Genomic DNA, 18,143 nt, shown 5'->3' on the forward strand with positions numbered 1-18,143 from the left:
GGATTTATTGCGGGAATACGACGCCGTTATAGACATAGGCGAGGGCAGGGTGAGCCTATCGACGCACCTGCCTCCATTACAGCCTTCCGAGAACCGACGTCTACCGCTGCGTATCGCCGCTGACGACGTAAGTGTGCCGCCACGATCCTGCGCGTTTGTCGCAGTAGAGTGCGACGATCCTTGCACTGCCGATGGCGTTGCCGAGCTGCACACATCGCTCTTCCTCGACCACGGGTTTGCCATCGCGAGAGGCCTGCTGCATCTGTCCCGTGGCCGCGGAAACCTCCTGCTCACCAATTTCGCCAATGAACGCCAGCACATCGTGAAAGGAACTACTGTAGCCTTCTTCGAAGCTGTTGATGACACAGAGGGCTGTTTTGTGCTTCAAACTAGTGCCACCGCAACAGCCAGCACTAAACTCGCGATAGACGTCAGCACCAACCTGTCATCAGAAAAACGCCGAGCGCTCCTCGACCTACTGACAAAGTATGCGGACTGTTTTTCCTCCACGTCAGGTGTCCGTCAGACGCATCTGACAAAGCACAGAATAATTACCGGAGAAACGACGAGGCCCATCTGTCAGAACCCGTACCGCGTGGCCCCCAAGGAGCGCGATGCAATACGGCAGCAAGTACAGCAAATGCTGGAAGACGACGTCATCGCACCGTCGAATAGTCCTTGGGCGTCGCCCGTAGTGTTAGTAAAAAAGAAAGATGGGACATTGCGGTTTTGTGTGGACTACCGCAAACTCAACGAGGTCACCAAAAAAGATGTCTACCCGTTGCCTCGCATTGACGACTCCCTCGACAGTCTACGACACGCCCGCTATTTTTCGTCTATGGACTTAAAAAGCGGGTATTGGCAGATCGAGATCGATGAACGGGATCGCGAGAAAACCGATTTCGTGATGCCTGATGGGCTGTACGAATTTAAAGTGTTGCCGTTCGGGTTGTGTTCCGCTCCAGCCACGTTTCAAAGACTTATGGACACCGTGCTGTCAGGCCTAAAGTGGCAAACTTGCTTGGTGTATCCGGATGACGTGATCGTGTTTTCCACCACGTTTGAAGAACACCTCGAACGCCTCACGTCCGTCCTCGAGGCAATACGATCCGCCGGACTTACGCTAAAGGCTCAGAAGTGTCATTTTGGGTACGACGAACTCCTGTTCCTCGGCCATGTAGTTAGCAGTGCCGGAGTTCGACCTGATCCTACTAAGACTGAAGCGGTATCCCAGTTCCCCGTGCCAACCAACAAGAAAGCCGTGAGGCGCTTTTTGGGGCTATGCTCCTATCACCGAAGATTTATACAGAACTTCGCCCGCATTGCAGCTCCGCTGACCAACCTTACACGGGATGATGTCGCGTTCCTTTGGAATGACGAGCAACAGAGGGCGTTCGACGAGCTGCGCCAGCGGTTGCAAACACCTCCTGTCTTGGCCCATTTCGACGAAAACGCCATCACCATGCTCCATACCGACGCCAGTAACGTTGGACTCGGAGCGGTTCTTCTGCAGTTGCAAGACGGCCTCGAAAGGGTGATAGTGTACGCCAGCCGAACGTTGTCCTCTTCGGAAGCCAACTACTCGGCCACAGAAAAGGAGTGCCTCGCCGTCGTTTGGGCAGTACTTAAATTTCGACCCTACCTGTATGGCCGTCCATTTACAGTGGTCAGTGACCATCACTCACTCTGCTGGTTGATGAGCCTAAAAAACCCGTCTGGTCGATTAGCTCGGTGGAGCCTTCGGCTTCAAGAATTCGACGTCAAAGCCATTTACAAGTCCGGCCAAGAGCATGCCGACGCCGATTGCCTCTCGCGAGCATCAGCTTGCCCGGCGTCGGCGAATGACTGCACCGATGACAACGCTTTTCTTGGAGTGCTGGACACATCCTCCGTGTCAGAGCAGCAACGGGGGGACCCCGAGCTACGGCAGCTGATTGATTTCTTGGAGGGACGTTCATCCACTGTGCCGCGGGTGTTTTCAAGAGCGCTGTCATCCTTCAGTCTCCGCGGTGGTGTCCTGTATAAAGCGAATTTTTCTCCGCGTGGCCGAAGCTACCTGCTTGTTGTACCTATAGTACTTCGTAACGAGGTTCTGCAGGCTTGCACGATGAGCCGACGGCGGGTCACCTCGGCTTCACCCGTACCCTGACTAGGATCCAGCAGTCATACTACTGGCCAAAACTTTCTGCAGCCGTGCGGCATTACGTGCGCACGTGCCGTGAATGTCAACGACGGAAAGTGCCACCACTCCAGCCAGCGGGCCTCCTTCACCCTGTCCAAATCTCCGAGAAGCCGTTTGAACAGGTCGGGATGGACCTGTTGGGACCATTTCCGACGTCGTCCGCGGGAAACAAGTAGATTGTAGTCGCTACCGACTACCTCACTCGGTATGCCGAAACAAAAGCCCTCCAAAGAGGAACTGCATTCGAGGTTGCCAAGTTTTTCATTGACAACATTGTTCTCCGGCATGGTGCCCCGGCCATTGTTATTACAGACAGAGGCAAAGCGTTTACTGCTTGGCTTGTCGACGCAGTGATGCAAATCAGCGGTACAGCACATCGGACCTCAACAGCGTACCACCCGCAGACAAACGGTTTGACTGAATGGCTCAACAAAACAATAGCGGATATGCTGAGTATGTACACCGACGCCGAGCACAAGACCTGGGACGCCGTATTGCCATACGTGACATTCGCTTACAATACGGCTCAACAAGACACGACCAGGATGACGCCGTTCTTCCTCCTTTACGGCCGCCCCGTGACCACTATGTTGGACGCAATGCTGCCTCACGACACCAGCCACGACAACATGCAGCTAAATGAGTTTACGGAACGAGCGGAAGAGGCGCGTCAACTGGCGCGCTTACGAACAAGGCAGCAACAGCGCTACGACACGCACCGTTACAACCTCCGTCACAGGACTGTCGTTTTCAAACCCGGCGAACGAGTCTGGGTATGGGCTCCTGTTCGACGTCGAGGACTCTCTGAAAAGCTCCTCAAACGCTACTTCGGTCCCTATAGAGTTTTGCGCCAACTTAGCGATGTCACCTATGAGGTTGTGGACGACGGAATCGTTTCTCAACGCCGGCGTAACCACCGCCCTGACGTCGTTCATGTCGTGCGTATGAAGCCCTACCTGACACGTTGAGGGACAATGCCTCGAGCGCATTTTTTTTTCCAGAGCTTTGCACGCATCGGGACGATGCTCTCTCGACGAGGGGGAAAATGTCACGTGGATAGTTATCAAGCAGCGATCCCCTGCTTGCGGTATGCGTGATCGCCGTGCAGTGTTAGTGTGCAATCCCCAGCGAGTGTGACGTTCCCTCTCCTTGCCAGCCAGGTGTTCGAAGACGACGACGCAAGTGTGTGGGTTCACCGCTCGCGGGCAGAACGATTCAGCCTTCTTCGCTGAGACTCGCCGTGCTGCCTCTGCTCTTCGGTGTAGCGCTACGCCTAATAAATAGGTACATCTCCATCCTGCTGTCTTTAACCTCCGTCTACTAAGACGCAACAATATGTGTCTTTACCGAGTCCCTCGTCCCGTATCTTTCTGTTCTGCTACATGCATTACGAGGCACTGGCTTCAGCAGTTCGGATATGCCAATTGCTAACCCCGACCTCCGACCACGGTCTACGTGGCGGCCGCTGGGAAAGAAGACGTTCTACGTCTTCCGCGGTAGTCGAGGGGCGGCGCTAGTTTGCCGACTCAGAGCTCTTGTAAATATAAACCCCCGCTTTAAAGACGAGAGAGAAGCCGCAGCGGGATAGCGTAATGGCGAACGCACCGCACCGGCTATGCGGAGATGTGGGTTCGAGTCCCGCTCCCAGAAAAACGGCGGATTTTATCTCGACCTATATTTTCGCTTATTTATCAATGTATAAAAGAAACGTGACAAGCACACGTCATTCGGCCCTATTAAATATTTCGAAAAAATGCGAATAGCACTGGCAATGACGACTGCCACCTTGATATGTATATTTACCGAGTCCCTCGTCCCGTATCTTTCTGTTCTGCTACATGCATTACGAGGCACTGGCTTCAGAAGTTCGGATATGCCAATTGCTAACCCCGACCTTCGACCACGGTCTACGTGGCGGACGCTGGGAAAGAAGACGTTCTACGTCTCCCGCGGTATTCGAGGGGCGGCGCTAGTTGACCGACTCAGAGCTCTTGTAAATATAAACCCCCGCTTTAAAGACGAGAGAGAAGCCGCAGCGGGATAGCGTAATGGCGAACGCACCGCACCGGCTATGCGGAGATGTGGGTTCGAGTCCCGCTCCCGGAAAAACAGCAGATTTTATCTCGACTTATATTTTCGCGTATTTATCAATGTATCAAAGAAACGTGACAAGCACACGTCATTCGGCCCTATTAAATATTTCGAAAAAATGCGAATAGCACTGGCAATGACGACTGCAACCTTGATATGTATATATATTTATATATATATATATATATATATATATATATATATATATATATATATATATATATATATATATATATATGTACAGAAAGATAAGTCAGCAGTCTACAACGCCAAAGGAGGCATAGGGGTGTGGTTAGGCTCTTTTCTTTTTCACTACGGTTAATTAAGTAAACATTTTTTTAATACACAGAAGATAGAAAGAAAAACACGCGCCCAGAGTGGGGACCGAACCCACGCCTTTCGATTACATGTCGAATGCCTTACCAATATATATATATATATATATATACAAGAGAAGAAAAACTTCGAACAAGGTAAAAGCACGATTGTGGCCTACGTTTCAGCAAAGAGAACTTGCTTTCCTCAGGGCAATCTCTCGCCTGACAGGCAGGGTTTATATAGGGGTAGGACCCCAGGTGAAAGGAGAGCGAAAGATGGAAGGGAAATTGAGCAAGCTGATTGGTTTCGGAGTGTGTCGGGGGAGAGATTGAGGGGCCAAGAAGGTTGTCTAGTTTAAGCCGCGAAGTAGGTCACACGGAAGTCAGCTGGTGGTTGATATTCGTGGAATTTCTGGACAGAAAGGATGAGAGGGTGCTTATTGTCCCGCCGCGGGGTATAGGAAAAGGATCTCAGAACTGCCGGAAGCAGACCAGGCGGTGAGGGTGGGGTCCTTATCAGAAACTATCTGCAAGCCTCAGGTCAAAAGAAAAGATAGAGACGGGGGAAAACTAACTAGGTCAAAAAAAAATTAAATAAAAAAATAAAAAAGGAGAAAAAAAACAGGGAGGGAAACCACATAAACCCACACACAAAAGAAAAAGCAATGGCCCGGCAGCTGAAATGGCACGTGTCACCCACGGCAACATTCCTGGTACAGGCCTGTCCTGAAACTCAAAAACGAAAAGATAAAGTTAGAGTGACGTACGGGGCACAAGACCACGCGGAGTAAAAAAAAAAGAGAAATTAAATAAATAAAATTGAATTCCAAAAGCAAAGGTTGGAGGCATGAGGGCGAGTATTAAGCTAGACACTAAGGAATGAAGAAAAAAAAAAGAAAAAGAAATTAGGTGACCAGGTACAGAGCAGAGTGAACGGTCATAGTCTTTGGATGTGGAATATGCACGAAAATGCCTAATGCTGTATTCCCGGTGAATATCGCAAGGATTCCAAGTTGCCCTTAGACGCATTAATTCCAGCAGGTTCCATGGAGTTGAATTTGTGAATTAAGTAGGATTCTCGGTATTTCCTGTCCCTAGGGGACTTAAAATTTGACTGAAGTATATATAACTTAAGGTCATCAAAATTGTGGCCTGGTTGGTTGAAATGCTGCGCTGCAGCTATGGAGGATTTGCTAAGAGTATCTGCCCGGTGACCATTAAGTCGTAGGCTCATAGGTTGGCTCGTTTCGCCTATATACTGTTTGTGGCACATTGAGCATTCCAACATATACACAATGTTGGATGAAGTGCACGTAAAACTTGAATTAATCTTGTGGACATAATTACTGGCTGTGCTTCTTACAACGCAGTCTGTTTGCAGGTGCCTACAAGTCTTGCATCTGGGGCGGGAGCAGCTGGCTATGACTGGTTGCTTTGAAGGCCCTGTTTTAGCATGGACTAAAATATCTTTTAGATTCCTGTTTCTCCGGTAGGTAACCCTTGGTGCTTCCGGGAAAGTCTTTTTAAGTCGGTCATTACTGGCTAAAATGGGGTAGTACTTCCGCAGTATATTGTTTACGTTTGGGAGGGCATTTGAAAATTTAGTTATTAGGGCAGGTGGCCTGGCGCTTTCGTTTTGCCGCTGTTTCTTGAGAACGTCATCCCTTTTGAGATTAGACACACGTTGGTACGTCTGATCGAGCGAGCTTTCGGGGTGGTTCCTGTTCATAAGGGTGGCCTTAGTTCGTCTAGGTGCTCTACGTAGTCACTGTCATCACTGCATACTCTTCTAAGCCTGGTGGCTTGTCCTACAAAGATGCCTTGTTTGCAGTGTCTGGGGTGATGGCTTTTATAATCTAGGTACTGCTGCCTGTCTGTTGGCTTTCTAAAAAGCGTGGTTTTAAGTTTACCGTTGTCTAGAATGACGGTAGTATCTAGGAAGTTCACTTCTTTTTCAGAATACTGGCAGGAGAATTTAATAGTCGAATGCGAAGAATTGAGATGGGATATAAACGTTTCTAGAGTCGCGCGACCATGTTCCCAATTCATAAAGATGTCGTCTATGTAGCGGAGGTAAACCTGAGTTTTATGCGGAAAAGAGCTTAATAGGGTAGCTTCAAGTTGCCCCATGAAAATGTTGGCATAGGTCGGTGCGAATGGAGTACCCATGCTAGTTCCAAAAACTTGCAAAAAGTAAGAAGAGTCAAATTCAAAATAATTGAGAGTTAGAACTAGTTTTAACAAAGTTATGTACACTTCTGGTGCATGTTGGTGCGGGTTAACTGATAGAGATTTTGAAATCGCTTCAATTCCTTCGGCGAACGGAATGTTTGTATACAATGCAGCAACATCAAGAGTAACAAGGAGGGTTCCACTGGGTAGGCGCCCGCCCATATTTATCTCTTCTATTATGCGGAGGAAGTGGGGGGTGTCCTGAACGAATGAAGGAAGAAGAGCCGGAATGTCGGATAGGTGATGATTCAGAAACAGAGATAGTGCTTCGGTTGGGGTATTGTTATTCGAAACTATGGGTCTGCCAGGAATGTCGGCAGTGAACAATAAGTCTGCAGTGAACAATAAGTGAACAATGTCGGCAGTGAACAATAAGAAGCACAGCCAGTAATTATGTCCACAAGATTAATTCAAGTTTTACGTGCACTTCATCCAACATTGTGTATATGTTGGAATGCTCAATGTGCCACAAACAGTATATAGGCGAAACGAGCCAACCTATGAGCCTACGACTTAATGGTCACCGGGCAGATACTAATCCTCCATAGCTGCAGCGCAGCATTTCAACCAACCAGGCCACAATTTTGATGACCTTAAGTTATATATACTTCAGTCAAATTTTAAGTCCCCTAGGGACAGGAAATACCGAGAATCCTACTTAATTCACAAATTCAACTCCATGGAACCTGCTGGAATTAATGCGTCTAAGGGCAACTTGGAATCCTTGCGATATTCACCGGGAATACAGCATTAGGCATTTTCGTGCATATTCCTCATCCAAAGACTATGACCGTTCACTCTGCTCTGTACCTGGTCACCTAATTTCTTTTTCTTTTTTTTTCTTCATTCCTTAGTGTCTAGCTTAATACTCGCCCTCATGCCTCCAACCTTTGCTTTTGGAATTCAATTTTATTTATTTAATTTCTCTTTTTTTTTTACTCCGCGTGGTCTTGTGCCCCGTACGTCACTCTAACTTTATCTTTTCGTTTTTGAGTTTCAGGACAGGCCTGTACCAGGAATGTTGCCGTGGGTGACACGTGCCATTTCAGCTGCCGGGCCATTGCTTTTTCTTTTGTGTGTGGGTTTATGTGGTTTCCCTCCCTGTTTTTTTTCTCCTTTTTTATTTTTTTATTTTATTTTTTTTTGACCTAGTTAGTTTTCCCCCGTCTCTATCTTTTCTTTTGACCTGAGGCTTGCAGATAGTTTCTGATAAGGACCCCACCCTCACCGCCTGGTCTGCTTCCGGCAGTTCTGAGATCCTTTTCCTATACCCCGCGGCGGGTCAATAAGCACCCTCTCATCCTTTCTGTCCAGAAATTCCACGAATATCAACCACCAGCTGACTTCCGTGTGACCTACTTCGCGGCTTAAACTAGACAACCTTCTTGGCCCCTCAATCTCTCCCCCGACACACTCCGAAACCAATCAGCTTGCTCAATTTCCCTTCCATCTTTCCCTGTCCTTTCACCTGGGGTCCTACCCCTATATAAACCCTGCCTGCCAGGCGAGAGATTGCCCTGAGGAAAGCAAGTTCTCTTTGCTGAAACGTAGGCCACAATCGTGCTTTTACCTTGTTCGAAGTTTTTCTTCTCTTGTGTTCTCTACCATCTTCATATATATATATATATATATATATATATATATATATATATATACTTATATATATATATATATATATATATATATATATATATATTTATATCTACCATGAGCGCTGACAGGACCACAGCAAAGAGCATCATCTGGAAATTTCCGCAGACCGAAACCACAACAGTTGTGATCGGGGACTCCCAGACCAAGTATTTGTATCATCACTTCGATCCCCTCTGCCCTGGAACCCCTCTTTTGTTTCTAAGCCTGGCGCATGCATTGCTGACGCACGCTCACTGATAGACTTTATCTCTGCCTCTGCCACTACAGTTTTTCTGCATGTTGGTACTAATGATCTCAGCTCTACTTCCGCTGAACATGCTTTCTCTGACTACCGCTCACTGACTGACCTGATTCTGGAATCTCGACCGAATATTTCCACTATTAACGCCAGTCTCATTCTTCCCCGCTCCGCTAACCGGCGCCGCGACTACCGCATGTCTCGCTTCGCTCGCTGCTGCAACGAAAAGGCACGCCGTTTCAACTCACTTCTCCGCGAATTTTGCCGCCACTCACGCTTTGTCCGCTTCGTCGATCATGGCTTTGAGCACCTTCCAGCCTGTCGAGTACTCGCTGCGGACGGCTTACACCCGAGCTTCGAGGGTGTGGCCTTGCTGGCCGGCCACATTCGTGCACTCTTCTTCATGCAACAGCGCTGCAATCCTCTGGGCTGGCGCGACTTCGCATGCACCGCCGACACAGTTGCAGCCCCGGCTTTATTGCCAAATGACAGCGACTTTCCACCACTGCCTCCAATTCTATCCAGTGTAAGGACCCCGGAGAAGTGTAATGCCAGCAGCCCACCGCCACCGTCCCCCAGATCCACCACAACCACGGGGCCCCGGGCGAGCGCCAGCGCCCCAACTCCGAAGTCCACGGACAAGCGTCGCGCCAGCGACATGCCAACCCCTACTGGCAAACCTGCAGCGGCCACAACGCCCCGAGGGAACGCTTGCGGCTACACTAAGAAGCTCCCTGACCGGCGCCGCACCAACAGGATGCCACGCCCAACCTCCGCATCTTCAGCGACCACCGAGCACACGAAAACCAACAGCAGCGCGTCCGCCGGACCTTCCGGGGTCCAAAATCCAGCCCTCCGTGCCACATGCCCTTACAACCTTCGAAAGAATCGGCATAGCAGCAACTGACTACAACACAAAAAAAAAAAACAGGTAACGCGGCCTCCTTCCCCGTTTCAAGACAGTTTTTAAAGCTAAGAAAAATCACCGAAAAGCGCATACGTTCCGAATTGCACGTTTCCGGTCTTGCACAGTACTTGACTGCCGCGGTCACCCCCAGGGGTCTTAGGATTAGAATAAAACCTGATACTACCGAACTCTCCCCGTCCAACTCGAATAAGTGGAAACAGGTACTCGATTAAGCATCCTTACAAATAACTGAAATAATTTGAAATAATCCTCAATCACTACGAAACAACGGCCCATTCTCTCCGAAAGAAAGAGGAACTACTTAGTCAGGAACTAAGCAAAAGAGAGTTGAACCTTTTAAGCAACTACGAATCTAAGACGGCCTCCGCCATATCCCGAACAAAAGACCGAAAGTTTAATCGAGATAAGATTTCTAACACTGGCCACATGCGTAAGAACCTAACAAGCTCCGGCACTAGTAACTGCCAGAACTCTGACAATACGGCCGATAATGTCACTACGACTGTAATAAATGCTTCGACTACTGCACCCCAAACAGTTCAGTTAAATCCCTGTACTAATATTTTTCCCTCGCCTGCCATCACAAAAGAAAACCTTACCGGGAATGTAATGAACCTTTCAAGTATAACCCTCTCCCCAGCTCAGATAAACGTCTTGTCAAAGGGCCTAAACGTTTGCCCGGCTACTGGTGGTTTTGATGAATTTCAACTTTTTAAGGACTTAGATAACTTCGCCAGAAACATGAGACTACAAGAATACTTCTACGATCACCCCGCGACGGAAGAAGCCCGCAGAAGCCTACCTAGCTATAAGGACTGGACCCCTCCCACACAGCGTGATAGTTGCCTCGACATGTACATCAAAGCTGTCCAACGCGATGTGCGAAAAGCTTACCAAACACAAATTTCGTTCCACCACAACATGACTACCAACGAAAAGAAAGCCCTAGAGGAACTCGCAAGCTGTCCCGACATAATTATTAAACCTGCCGACAAGGAAGGCGCAATCGTAATCCTTGACAAAACCGACTATGTTAACGAGGCCAATAAGCAACTATCAGTATCGACGTTCTATAAAGCACTACCCAATGATCCCACTCAAGATTATAAGCAAATTGTCAAAGATAAACTTGCTGAGCTTGTTAAAAATAAAACAATAAATGAAACCACGGCTCGTTCCCTGATCCCTTAAGCCCAGTAGCCGGTAAATTCTATCTTCTCCCAAAGATTCACAAGGTGAACAACCGAGGGCGCCCCATTGTTTCTGGCATTGGCACTGTTACCGAAAACCTCTCGCGCTATGTGGATAATCTCATTTGCGACATTCCGCCCAGCTTTCCCTCCTTCATTAAGGATACCAATGACTTTCTCTCAGACATCTCAAAAATTGAAATTCCTGATAACTGCCTTCTAGTCACCCTTGATGTTGCGTCACTGTATACTAACATCCCCCATGAAGATAGCATCGCCGCTGTATCCCTTGCGTATGAGCAGTCATCGTGCGACAAACCTATCGATTCTTCTGCTCTCCAAACATTCCTTAGGCCTATTCTTGAACTTAACAATTTTGAGTTCGACGGAGTTCATTACGTGCAAGTAAGCGGAACGTCAATGGGAACTCGAATCGGACCTAACTACGCTAATATATTTATGGCTCACCTCGAATAAAACTTTCTTGACACCCAAAATTTAAAGCCAATGTACTATAAAAGGTATATTGATGACATATTCATGATCTGGCAACACGGTGAGGCGGAGCTCCTCACCTTCATTGAGGCATTTAACCTAGCCCACCCTAGTATTTCCCTTGCTCATTCCTATTCGGAACACAGTGTAAACTTTCTGGACGTCACCGTTACTACCGGCTTCAAACTAAACTGTATAGAAAACCGACAGACACGCGGCAGTATTTGCACTTCCGAAGCAGCCATGTCAGACACTGCAAGACACTGCAAGACCTTACAACCAAGCCCACCGATTTAAGAGAATTTGCTCAAACCAAGCCGACTTTGACTCAAACTGTCGAGAACTCAAGACCGCCCTCCTGAATAAAAAATACCCGGAAAAAGTTATCGACGACGCTATTGTGCGAGCCAACCAATAAAACCGTAATGAAATCTGTAAGAAAAAAGCCCCGAACGGGAACCCGCAAACTAACTTAGTTTTAACCCACTCATCCTGCGCTCCAAGAGTGTCAACCGTGCTAAAAAAACATCACAATATCCTAATGCAAAGTGACCGCTTAAAAAGCATATTCCCCGAACCACCACGCGTTGTCTACCGGCGTAATAAGAATTTAGGTGACTTTCTTACTAACTCTCGTATCCACCGAACGGCAACTACTGGCTGCATGCCCTGCAATAAACCCCGATGTAAAGTGTGCCCACACATGACCACTACAGAGCGCGCCACCAGCACGGGTTCAGACTACTACGTAAATATAAAAGGTAACTTTAACTGTGACTCCGCTAATGTCGTATATCTTCTAGAGTGCACTGTTTGTAGGCAACAATATATCGGCCAAACTGAAACGCCCTTCCGAATACGGTTCAATAATCACCGCTCTCATGCAAAAAGCTGCCCTTATTTGCCCCTGTCAAGACATGTGAACAGTCCCGGGCGTGCATTTGAACATCTTAAAGCAACGATTTTAGAATCCGCTTTCAAAACGCACCACGACCGCGAGGTTCGGGAATCTTATCTCATTTATAAGTTTGGGTCAGCCACGCTTGGAATTAATGAAAGTTACGGAAAACTAACGTGCTTATCCCTCGATTAAAATTAGCGGCTTCATAATTTTTATAACTATGTTCATTATTCCCACCCTCGAGTTTGCCATCAGAATTCGCAGAAACTCTACTAATACAGCAGCTTTATTAGCCTAATGCGGCTCAACAATGCCATTTGTCCTGGGGAGGGAGGCCTCGTTCCCACCACCACTTAAGAATGTTTAACTCTTTGTGATCTATTCATGTTTAACCTTTTGTGACCCTACCTATTTCCTGTTCAATTGCTAGCTTCTGTGAAATGCTCTTTTGTGCTCCCTATCTATTCTCTTGACCCGCGGGGGGCACACCCATCTTCGCTTCCCCCGAACCAGTCTCAGCAGTCACTGAATACCTTACTGTATACTCTTCCCTTTCTTTTCAAACCGCGGTTGTCCAGTTTCCCCCATTGTCTGAACTTGCAGCCCGCGCGGCATACGTTGACCCGTCATGGTGCAATCTTGAACGCTGCATTGTTAACACGACCCCCTTTTCTCTCTCTCGCTTTCCCCCCCCCCCCTCTTTATTTTTATTTTTCTTGTTTGTTTGTTGATGTAGTAACATAGGCGTAGCCTGACTGTATGCACACTCCCCATTTCCGAAACACTTTCCGCTCTTTCTCACAGTTTTATGCAAACCTATATAAGAAATGTGTTCAAAATGTTTGCGACAGCAAAATCATGTAACTTTACTCTGATGAAGGCAAGTCCCGTTGCCGCTACGTAAGTAAACATTGTTTGTTATTGTTCTTCCTGTGTATCCGACTCTTTACTTATACTATACATATATATATATATATATATATGCATATTCAGGAAGCCAGCCAACGCGTCGGTAGCCGGTTGAGGTAGCTTATTCGCAAGGTGAAGCCGATGGGAAAACAGGGTCCCAGTGTTGGAACACCAAGCTCGTTTTCTGGTGCATGCACCTCTTCGGGTTCATCGTCTTCCCTGACACCTCTTTGGCGCATATCCTCGTATGTTGATCGGACATAATCCTTCATGGTATATGCTGGAGACGCCCATACCCCGATGGCTTGATCACCTGTCGCCTCGGTTGATTAACCTCGCTACAATCGCCCCCGTGCAAAAGGAGCTAATTTGCCAACTTAGGGTGAAAAGAAAACGCGGAGTCGCCAATGGATTCGTGATTAAAACTGTGCTTGCACCATAACAAGTAGTTAAAACAGCAAAAGGCACAAGAAGACATTTCCGACGGAGGAAAATGGCGGAGGTTGCAGAGACAACAGTCGCGTCCGGGGCTGAGGTGCAACAAGATGACACGAGGACACAGGAGCCAGGCGGGAAGTGAGTGTCTTCAGCAATTAGCAGCTTGGTAGTAGGGGCAGCATTAAAATCCTCTAAGACATCAGCGGAATATTCCACTTCTGCCTGAGCATAGGCAAAAATAGCGCTGTGGCAGGGAAAGAAGCCCAATCCAGGATCACGTAATGGGAGCTGGGTGGCAATACGATGAATGTAAAAGTGTACGAGATGCTTTTGATGACTATCCATTCACTGCAGCTAGCAGGCGGCCTATTGGGATGCAAATTGGCGGCTTGCAATTACATCCAGAGAGTGGCGTCGTCGCTTCTCGTAGAGAACAGCCAAGACGGTCATGGACGACAAACAGCCGCCCCTGTATCGATTAGCGCAACGGTCGGGGCACATTCAACATTTACGCCAATAACATTTCGCGAAAGGTTAGGGCTTGTACAGTTAGACCGTGACGCAGCTCTTGCCACAGGAACTGCGGCGGTTGGTTTTTCTGCCTGTTGCTGGTCGGGCGGCGACGAATATGAGAAAGTGAGCGGTGTCGTGCGGAGGCCGAAGGGCACTGCTGAACGGCGGCTGTTCAGAAGACTCGGCGGACAATCTGTATGAAGTTTGAATCGGAACATACGACAGGCCGTGGTGGCTATCGTAAAGAGGTTCTTGGAGAACGTCGGCAGGCGGCAATACAGAACGACAGTAGCAGGCGAGTGTCGGACACGTGAAACGGATGGGCCGATTGTCTGTTGTGCGCCACGCATTCGCAATGTAAGGACTCGCGATGGGGGATGAAAGTGGTCCTGGTGGTATGTGAGTCAGCGCAATGCGCATTGCAGGCTAGAATGACACGGCTGGTTGCGGCAGTTCGGCCTGAAGAATGAAGCAGGTGATGTGGCGGCTTGGCTGTCGCTACAGCACAGGTGAGACGGTCGTAGGTGAGAGGCTAGAGGAGCGTAGGGGCAGCTTGGTGCGGTGTGTGGTATTGTGGTAACTAGCTGTTGTATGAATCATATTCCGGAGTTTAGGCGCCAGAGAAGAAGGCGGGTCGGTGGTGCAGGGGAGCAGGGACACTCGGCGTGCACCTCTTCTGTGATAAAAAACTTTGATGCGGGAAAACAGAGCGGAATCCTCCCCATATCTTGAGGCAACGTCCGCCACAGACTACCCGCTAGCACAGGCTTGTCGAGTGAGAGCTCTGTGCTTGCGTAGATCTTCAAAACTCTGACACAAGCATATGAAATCCAGAATAGTTGTGGGGTGTATAGCCAGGACCATCTGGAAAGCGTCGTGGTCAATGCCTTTTCAGATGTTCCGGATCTAGTCATCTTTCGTCTTTGAGGGGTCGACGTGTTTGCACAGGCCAATGGCACATTCTATATAGCTGGTGTACGTCTTTCCAGCCTGCTGTACGTGTGCCCGTAAGCGCTGCTCGGCACAAATTTTTCGTACAGAGGGGCGCAGAAAATACAAATGAACTCAGTGCGGATCTTAAACCACAGCCGGAGGTGAGTTTTATTATTGTTGGACAACATTTGTGCGACTTGTGCGACTTGCGACTTGGTCGGGTGCCGCTGGCGCGCGGAGCCCGTGCAGATCACAGGCAAGGTCGTGTCTGTGCACATTGGGGGTATCGTTCGGTTACGAAGCTGCAGGGCGGAATTTAAACTCCTGACCTCCACCACCTGTGGAAAAGACAGCCGACGCATCGGTAGCCGGTAGGGGTTGTTTATTCGCAGGGCGAAGCCGACTGGAACACAGCTCCGAGTGTTGGGACCGCCAAGCTCGTTTTCTGGTGCATGCACCTCTTTGTGTTCATTGTATCTCTGACACTGCTGTGGCGCATGTTACAGTGCGTGGATTGGACATAATCCTTTCTTGTTTATGCTGGTGATGCGCATACACCGATGGCCTAATTAAGGTGGAGAAGAAATTCTCCACTCTTGTCTTTTTTCAAAATTCTTTATCGGTTTCAATCACCTACCACTTCCTCCCCTTTGCTTTCCGAGGGTGTCTTGACTGCAAACCCTAAATATATATATATATATATATATATATATATATATATATATATATATATATATACATACATATTTATATATATAGATATACATATATATATATATATATAAGAAAAGAAAACTTTGAACAAGGTAAAAGCACGATTGTTGCTAATGTTTCAGCAAAGAGACTTGCTTTCGTCAGGGCGAAAGCAAGTCTCTTTGCTGAAACGTTGGCAACAATCGTGCTTTTACCTTGATCAAAGTTTTCTTTTCTGGTGTTCTCTACCATCTTCCAAAGTTCAACTACTCTATATATATATATCTATAAGAGAGAAAATAAGGGTTGGCAGTCAAGAAAACCTCGGAAAGCAAAGGGGAGGTTGTGGTGGGGCATAGAAAGTGATGAAGAATTGTTTTGAGTCGAAAAGAAAGTGGTGAAAAAATGCCCGCCGGGTGGGATCTGAGCCCACGACCTCCAGAATACCGGTCTGGTGCGATAACCACTACGCTACCGGCGGGGCTGTTTCCCCAGCAGTTTCTCGGGTATTTATGTTAAGGTATTTTTGTTTCCTGCACTTGGGGGTGGTAGCCAGCGCCACTCGCACTACTCGGGGTGAAGGGGACCTTTTTTTTAACCCCCGGGCCGTGACTCAAGTGTCTACGACATGTCGAGAGTGGTCGACCAGCGTTGAACCCTCTTAAGCTCCCTTTGGCACCAAGACTGCCAGAACAGAGGCCCTCGCTAAGCATGTAGCGAATCAGACAATGGGACATGAGGGGCTCCGTGAAAATAAGACAGAAAATAGGGGTTGGCAGTCAAGAAAACCTCGGAAAGCAAAGGGGAGGTTGTGGTGGGTCATAGATAGGGATGAAGAATTGTTTTGAGTCGAAAAGAAAGCGGTGAAAAAATGCCCGTCGGGTGGGATCCGAACCCACGACCTCCAGAATACCGGTCTGGTGCGATAACCACTACGCTACTGGCGGGGCTGTTTCCCCAGCACTTTCTCGGGTATTTATGTTAAGGTATTTTTGTTTCCTGCACTTGGGGGTGGTAGCCAGTGCCACTCGGAGTACTCGGGGTGAAGGGGACCTTCTTTTTAACCCCCGGGCCGTGACTCAAGTGTCTACGACATGTCGACAGTGGTCGACCAGCGTTGAACCCTCTTAAGCTCCCTTTGGCACCAAGACTGCCAGAACAGAGGCCCTCGCTAAGCATGTAGCGAATCAGACAATGGGAAATGAGGGGCTCCGTGAAAATAAGACAGAAAATAAGGGTTGGCAGTTAAGAAAACCTCGGAAAGCAAAGGGGAGGTTGTGGCGGGTCATAGAAAGAGATGAAGAATTGTTTTGAGTCGAAAAGAAAGTGGTGAAAAAATGCCCGCCGGGTAGGATCCGAACCCACGACCTCCAGAATACCGGTTTGGTGCGATAAGCAATACGCTACCGGCGGGGCTGTTTCCCCAGCACTTTTCTGTCTTATTTTATGCAATTATTTCTGTCTTATTTTGTCTTATTTTCACGGAGCCCCTCATTTCCCATTGTCTGATTCGCTATAAATATATATATATGTGTGTGTGTGTGTGTGCGTGTGCGTGTATGGGGAGCAATAAAACTTGCCAGATGGTAGTGAAAACTTCGCAAGAAAACTTCGAACAACGTAGAAACCACGATTGTTGCCAACGTTTCTGCAGAGACTTGCCCTCGTCTACCAAGCCTCTTTGCACTAACTCAGGCAAATCTCTTTGCTGAAAGGTTGGCAACAATAGTGGTTTCTAACTTGTTCGAGGTTTTCGTTTCTTATATATATATATATATATATATGTATAATTATATACATAGCTCCACCAGTCGACACACGCTGCACCACTGCACGGATGTGGCGAAGTCACCGCAGCTTCACGCTCTGCACGCTGGCCACAGCTGCATTACTGGCTTTCTGCCTCGACTTGTCGTTTCACGGGTTACCACGCATTCCACACATGTATTATCAAAAGAGGAAGGGAATTCTAAGGGCACTCTCAGAGAAACTGCATTACCATGGAAGTGTCAATCGTTTGGTTATCGCGGTGCCTTTTAGAGATTGTACTGCTTGATGGAAACGCTTCCATTCACAGCATGTTTGTGCATTGCTTGTTATCACAGCTATCCATGGTGGGTGCTTTGATTTTGTAGTCACTACAGTGGGCACGCGGGTGCATTGTCATCAGTGCTGTGTATATAATTATCTATATATATATATATATATATATATATATATATATATATATATAGATATTGTAAGGACACAGAAGACCCTACACTGGTCGTCTTGAGTTCCATTGGTTTAGGTTTAACTGGAGAGTCAGGCACTGGTGACGTTGAATATGTATAGATGATTGTTATAATGGGTATGTAAAGATTAGAGAGTGGTCCTACCGACTAACGGCGATTGGCCAAAGCATATAAGTCTCCTAAAGCACAAACACTA

The 18,143-nt window shown here is 47.8% G+C and overlaps 1 protein-coding gene across 1 annotated transcript in view; it reads right to left on the reverse strand.

Moving 5' to 3' along the window:
• Positions 1-18,143, reverse strand: part of LOC144143411 (plasma kallikrein-like) — an 89,032-nt gene that overhangs the window by 60,683 nt on the left and 10,206 nt on the right. The window lies entirely within an intron of this gene.

The sequence above is a fragment of the Haemaphysalis longicornis genome, unplaced genomic scaffold (genome assembly GCF_048455015.1).
Source record: "Haemaphysalis longicornis isolate Haplotype H1 unplaced genomic scaffold, Haemaphysalis longicornis Haplotype H1 scaffold_6, whole genome shotgun sequence".
Lineage (NCBI taxonomy): Eukaryota > Metazoa > Arthropoda > Arachnida > Ixodida > Ixodidae > Haemaphysalis > Haemaphysalis longicornis.